This window comes from Heterodontus francisci, chromosome 13 (genome assembly GCF_036365525.1).
Source record: "Heterodontus francisci isolate sHetFra1 chromosome 13, sHetFra1.hap1, whole genome shotgun sequence".
Lineage (NCBI taxonomy): Eukaryota > Metazoa > Chordata > Chondrichthyes > Heterodontiformes > Heterodontidae > Heterodontus > Heterodontus francisci.
Window position 1 is genome coordinate 80,395,357 of NC_090383.1, and position 7,669 is coordinate 80,403,025.

Here is a 7,669-nt window from a genome sequence, read left to right on the forward strand (position 1 = left end):
TAGGGTAGATCGGGAAAAAATATTTTTGCTAGTTGGGGAGTCTAGCGCATGGGTAAGGCTTCCACTGCTATGTTCAGACTGGCCAAGAGAGTGTGGGAAAATGGCGCACTGACACGGAACACAAAAGTCCGAGTGTATCAGGCCTGTGTCCTCAGTACCTTGCTCTACGGCAGCGAGGCCTGGACAACGTATGCCAGCCAAGAGCGACGTCTCAATTCATTCCATCTTCGCTGCCTTCGGAGAATACTTGGCATCAGGTGGCAGGACTATATCTCCAACACAGAAGTCCTTGAAGCGGCCAACATCCCCAGCTTATACACACTACTGAGTCAGCGGCGCTTGAGATGGCTTGGCCATGTGAGCCGCATGGAAGATGGCAGGATCCCCAAAGACACATTGTACAGCGAGCTCGCCACTGGTATCAGACCCACCGGCCGTCCATGTCTCCGTTATAAAGACGTCTGCAAACGCGACATGAAATCGTGTGACATTGATCATAAGTCGTGGGAGTCAGTTGCCAGCATTCGCCAGAGCTGGCGGGCAGCCATAAAGACAGGGCTAAATTGTGGCGAGTCGAAGAGACTTAGTAGTTGGCAGGAAAAAAGACAGAGGCGCAAGGGGAGAGCCAACTGTGCAACAGCCCCAACAAACAAATTTCTCTGCAGCACCTGTGGAAGAGCCTGTCACTCCAGAATTGGCCTTTATAGCCACTCCAGGCGCTGCTTCACAAACCACTGACCACCTCCAGGCGCGTATCCATTGTCTCTCGAGATAAGGAGGCCCAAAAGAAGGGGTGATATTAAGGGGAACAGATAGGGTAGATCGGGAAAAAATATTTTTGCTAGTTGGGGAGTCTAGGACTATGGGACATGGTCAAAAATTGGAGCTAGACTTTTCAGGAGTGAAAGTAGAAAAAATTTCTTCATGCAAAGGGTGAGAGAAGTTTGGAACTCTTCCACAAATGGCAATTGATGCAAGATCAATTGTTAATTTTAAAACTGAGATTAATAGTACCCATCTCTCTTGACCCCTCCACTGTCTCTAACTTTTCAGGCTGCTTGTCCACCATCTGGTACTGGATAAGCAGAAAGTCCCTCCAATTAAATATTGTTAAGACTGAAGCCATTGTCTTCGTTCCCCACCACAAATTCCACTCCCTAGCTACTGACTTCATCACTCTCTCCCTGGCAACTAATCTGAGGCTGAACCAGACAGACTGTTTGCAATCTTGCTGTCCTATTTGACCCCGAGAAGCGCTTCCAACCACATCCCTGTGCCGTCACTAAGACCACCTATTTCCACTTGTGTAGCATTGCTCAACTCCATCCCTGCCTTAGCTCGCCTGCAGCTGAAACCCTCACCCATGCCTTTATTACTGCCAAACCCGACTATGCTATTGCTCTCCTGGCCAGTCTCCCACATTCCACCCTCTGCAAACTTGGGGTCATCCAAAACTCTGTTGCTCATGTCCTAACTTGCACCAAATCCTGTTCACCCATCATCCCTGTGATCACTGACCTACACTGGCTCCCAGTTAAGCAAAATCTCAGTTTTAAAATTGCCATTCCTGACTTTAATCACTTCACTAATGGCAGCTGTGCCTTCATCTGCCAAGCCTCTTAGCTCTGCAATTTCCTCCCTAAACTTCTCCAACTCTCTTCCTCTCTCTCCTCCTTTAAGGTGCTCATTAAAGCTTACTGCTTTTGGTCATTTGCCCAAATATCTCCTTCTGTGACTTGATGTCAAATTTTGTTTGATAATGTTCCTGTGAAGCACCTTGGGGTGCTTTATTATTTTAAAGGTGTTATCTAAATACAAGTTGTTGTTGCTGAAACATTTCATATTTCTTTAATTAGTTGATTTCTTTATAATTTTCAACTAGACGTGGAACCATAGATGCTTCTAGTACATAAGGATTCCCATCGTATCTGTGCAATTCAAACTGATCTCTCTCCATAGTCCTGCAACTTACTTCATTTCAAATGTTTATCTACTCTTCACTAAAAATGTGCTATCATCACTGCCGTAAACATTCCCTGTGACAAAACAGTTCATACTCTAAAAACTCTCTGCATAAAGATTTTTGTCTCTCCTTACTCGCTTAGAGACAATGTTAAACTAATGACCACTCATTACTGACTTAACTGGACGAAATAGTCTTTCTCTGTTGATCTGATCAAAACCCTTCATAATTTTTTTAAAAACCTCATTTTGGTCTCCTCATATTCTTCTCTGGTCCAGTAAAATAGTCTCAAGTCTCTCCTCTCAACTATAGTTTCTCATTCCTGGTATCACAGTGATCTGTGGAGTTCTGATGAAATATCACTGCCCTGAAACGTTAACTCTGCTTCTCTCTCCACAGATACTGCCAGACCTGCTGAGTATTTCCAGCACTTTTTGTTTTTATTTCAGATTTCCAGCATCAGCAGTATTTTGCTTTTATTTTAGTCTTAGCGATGACACTGTTACCTTATGTACTAGAAGCATCTGAGGTTGGAGCAATGCACTGTATTTCTCTAGTTCCACTACTCCATTGGTCACAATGTATGTTTAAATGTTTTACCCAGTTACCAATAAGGCCAATTATATAATTTATTAGTTTCAGAATAAAAAAAATCCGCCAACCAGGTTTCTTTAAGAAACAACAAAATTATTGATTTATTATAAAACAAGACTTATTCAATAAAGATGCAAAGCTTATTAACACACAGTTTGAAATATGAAAGTATAAATATATACCCTGCTAAAATAACCTAACACACATGCACATACGCACACCGGTTAAAGGGGAAAAAATAAAGAAAAATGAAAAAACTGGCTCTGCAGAGATCAACTTTAAAAAAAATACTTTGACCAAGTTATTGTCAATTCTTGAAGAAAAAGGATAAGATAAGGAATGTTCCAGATGGTCTTTGGTCTGGCGTCTGGGTACACAAAGTTGGCTGTCACTGGGATCTTTCTGGAGCAGTTCTGTCCAGGAGACGTTGAGGAATAACCTTGCGGGCTTTTCGGGAGAATTACTGCATCAGGGGTTTCAGCTATCGCACTGGATTGTCAGAAGATTTTCCAAAACAGGTGGAAAAGAATGATTTGGTTGGTTTCTCTCTTAGCAGGATACACACCAACTGAACATTCCAACAGTCCAAGCCAAATAAAAAAGCCAAAACTCCTGACAACCATAAATCTAGACATGTGACTTCTCTGTAAACAACTCTAATAGCCAGCAAGGCTCCTTATGTTTACTTAATACTTCATTGTCTCTCAAGTGGTTTTTTAAAAAATCCAAAGTGTCCTTCCAGTAACCTTTTAAAAAAAAACAAATCCAGGCATCTCCTCAGGCTTTCAAATGAACCAATTTTCACAATCTTTTAAACATGAGTCCTCAAAAAATATTAAAAATGGAAGCATCTTCATGACAGCACAAATCTGTGGTCAGCAGCACAGCTCGTCAGGTATTATACCAAGGTTGTGAACAGTCAGGTTCAACCTCAGACAGTTGCCAGGGACAGGGATGCAGTCAGTAGCGAGGGAATGGTGTCTGTGGGAGGAACCAAAGACACTTCAACATTCCAAAAATATCTCCCTTGTTCTTAATTCTTTTTCACAAATGTATTTTATTTTTTCCCTGTGCAATGCTCTTTATCAGGCTTAAAAGTGCTCTATAGCCATTTGACGAAAGGAATGTTAGAACAGCTCTGTGCCATTGCCCTCTAAATGTTCTGTTTTCCAGTAAGACCTCTGCTTTATGCCTCCTCACAGCAATATGAATAAATAAGAAATTAATGGAAACTGTGCATAGAGTACTGTCACAAGTTCACAATTAACCAGCCAGTGCTCCTTGTGTACTCAAACTGACTTAAGTGGCGGGATATTCAGCAAACAGATGGTTGGGTATTACAAGGCTGGAACACAACTGATGAGTTCGAATAACATCATAAACCATTAAAAAAATCAAATCGTTGGTTTCATCTGAATGAAGAGGTTCTGTGATATTCCAATGCACTTTTACCCATCTGCTAGTTTCATATCTGCTAATGTTGAGCTATTTATAAATTGGGAACACAATCAAAAGCAACAACACCATAAATGTGAGTGGGCTAAATAAGTAATCAAAACCCCTCAATTGTGTTATTGTCCACAATTTAGTGTTACTTCATGTAAAGCTAAGTCACTTTTTAACCTATTATGATTAGAAACTGTTCATAAGGATTTGGAGTTCACCACTGCGCATTATGAACTCGAGAGTCTGGGATTAAACAAATCTTTGAAGTAATTACTGGTTTTGTTGTTTATCTTTATTCAATTTTTTCCAGGAGGTTTCACCTGCTCATAATTCTGCCTGCATGATGCATCTTTCCCCAATTGAAACAACAATCATTTCCTTTGCTTCTTCTAATACTGCTCTTGTGCAGGCTGCTGTGAGCTGTGGAAGAGCAGACTTTTTTTTATTCATTTGCAGGATGTGGGTGTCACTGGAAAGGCCAACATTTATTGCCCATCCCTAATTGTCCTTGAGAAGGTTATTGAATAACTATATAACCAATGTTAATTATTCCCCCCTCTGTCAGTATCAACTTTTTAAGACATTATTTTCTGTCTATTTTTCTGAAATCTCATATTATTTTCTCTACAACATTTTAGTAAGGGTCTCCTCAGGCCAAGTACCATTCCCTGGTCAGATGAACAGATCAGGAACCTGCACTCAGAACTATAAATACCATTTCTAATCCAGTCATAGGGGAGGGTTTGAACTAATTTGGCAATGCGAAGGGCATCAGGATGAAGCTTTAGAGAGGAAATACAAGGTCCACAGAGGACAGGAAGAGAGAAACATCATTAGAATAAAAATTAACTCAGAAATAGAAGGGATCAGCAAGTGGTGAAATGCAAGAAGACTAAGATGGGTTTAGAGTATATGGGCTGAAATTTACTGGCCCCTCGATGATGCAGGTCGTGGCATGGGGCCACTAAAATCCTGTGGGGAGAGGCCCGCCTCGACCCGCTATGTTGAGAAGGGCCCGCCGCATATTACTGGCGGTGGGGGGACCTCAGTACGGCCCTCCCGCTGCCAGGCAGTGGGCCCTTCATATACATATGAAAACCGTACCAAATGAGATGCAAATAAACTTAACTGCAGGCGGCAGCCGTCCCACACCGATATTACGGCCCCCGTTTATGCTCCGCACGGAGTTCCGGGCGAAAAAACTTTGGGGAGGGGGGAGCTAGAGCATTTTCAGGGTAGGAGGGGTGGAGGAGCGAAGAAAACAATATTTACTGGCTAATGGAATGGTGGGAAGGGGTTGAGGGTCAAAGGGAACAAATTTTGGGGGGGAAAGTTCGGAATACTATTAAAGGTTTATTATGGGGGAAGAGTGCGATTAATGTTTAATTTATCCATTGGGGGTGGGTGGGACAAGTGATTTCTATTTGACATGACATTGTATTGTTACATCCCGGAGATAGGGACCTTTAAATTTTAAAAGGCTACTGAAGGCCGTACAGCCCTTTAAAAATGGCGCCGGTGCAGTGGCGCCGGATGCTGTTGCCAGGGACCCGGTGGCCAGCCCCTTACGTTATTGGGGGCGGCCACTCTGCCCCCTCTATTTAAATGATCCCTCTTGCGTAATTTTGCCGGGGCTCAGGGACGGCGCATCTGTGTGGGATGCACACAGTTTTAAGAGTGCGCGCACTAACTGCGGCGCACTTGTAAAATTCAGTCCTATGTGTGCAAATGCCCAAGTGTCATACATAAGGTGGTGAGCTACAGACACAAGTAGCCACACAAGATTATGATATAGTGGCAATAAGGAGACCTGCATCAACCAGGGAAGGAATGGGCACTTAATATTCCAAGCTGTAATGTATTCAGGAAGGGTAAGGAAGGAAAAAAAGGAGGTGGGGTGATGGCAGCATTGATCAAAGATACTGTTGCAGTACTAGAAAATGATGATGTACTTGAAGGTTCAAAGACTGAATCTATGGTTGGAATTTTACACCCCGCACCCCCCCCCCCCAGGCCCCTCACCCCCACAGGACTGGACTGGTTGGGGGTCGGGGTGGGTAGCGGTGTCGGAAAATTGTGTGGGAGGCTGGGGGTGCCGTTCCCAACGCCTTCCCGCTCCCGCTGCAATTTTACGAGGGGAGCGGCGGCAAGAAACGGCCTGCCCGCCTAAGACCAATCAAGGCCCTTAAGTGCCCAATTAACTGTCACTGAAAGGCCTCCTCCCGCTGCCACTGGTATTTTACAGTGCTTTCAACTTCCTGGTTTACAGTTTGGCAGAATACTTCAATGTGATTAGCTGTTTACACTGCTTGCTGACATCACTGCAGCTGCAAGCCTGGGGATCTCCTTGACTTAGTGCCAGATTTAAACTGCCATTGGAAAAGAGGAAGTCTTCGCTGCGGTGACTGCAAGTTCTTGGTGAGCAGTTTTCTTCAAGGGCAGCAGCGAGCACCATTGCTTCATCGCTGACTGCAAAATATAGGATTAACTTTCAAAAGGGATTCAAATAAATACTTGAAAAGGAAGAATTTGCTGGGCTATCAGGAAAGAGCAGGAAAGTGGGACTAATGGCACAACTCTTCCAAAGAGCCAGCACGTGCACAATGAGCCAAATGGCCTCCTTCTGTGTTGTACCGTTCTATGATAAGAAGGTGAGTGATATTGCTCTGGAATGTCTCGTTGCTAATGGAATTTTCCTTTCTTCTTGGGAAATGCTTGGTGCTTCTTTTGACAATGGAGTAGAAATGACATGGGGCAATTAAAAGTGTAAAGCTGCACTTTCTCATGTTTTAATAGATTCCAAGAGCACCTTTATAATCATTTAAACATTTTTGACTCGTGTTTACTTCCTTTCAGCATGACTTTCTGGAAATTCAGTTGCAATTAGTGGAACTTAGAGGATGTGACTGCTTTTTATATCATGATAGAAAAGAGAGGGGTAATAGGACAGATGAAAAATATGCCTTTGGCGTATATCTAGTCACATGACAGGAAGAACTAGGGGTGAATAACCATTTTGCATACAATACTGCAATATAGCGTAACTGCAATAAACTATATGAGGCTTAAAGAAATTGTTTAAGATCAAGAAATTTAGTAGCGGAATGATTCCTAAATCTAAATTATAAAATCAATCTGAATGCTGACATATAATTGAGAATTTCAGCCAAAATGTAAAAGTGTGCTGCAATTAAAGATTGTTATTTTGATAAATCTGTGTAGCACAGCAGAAAGTTGGCACTAAACAGAATTTCTGAATGGTGCGATAGATATAAGTTCCTATTGTCAGAAACTACAGACAAGAAATTGAGCTCATTAGTGCCAGTTTTTTGACACTATTAGTGCCCTTAGAGCTCCAAAATGGCGTCTGCAGCACCTACAGATGCTTGTGGGGCAAATCATGCCAATGCCATATTGGTGAGGTAGCATATGTGCAGTGAACGTCCTCCAGAATTATGCAGAGCTGCAGATTGTGGTATTAATCAGTGTGCATAACAGATTTGATGCCAGCAGTGGCATTTGGAGCTGAACTCTCCAACTAATACCCTCACATAAGCTCGCACGACTGACTATGTGTTCAGCAGCAGGAGGGACTTCCCCTACCAGTAAAAGGGTTATCAATTACTTACAGGTTAGTTGCCAGTTGATTTCTTCTGGCTGTTGTTA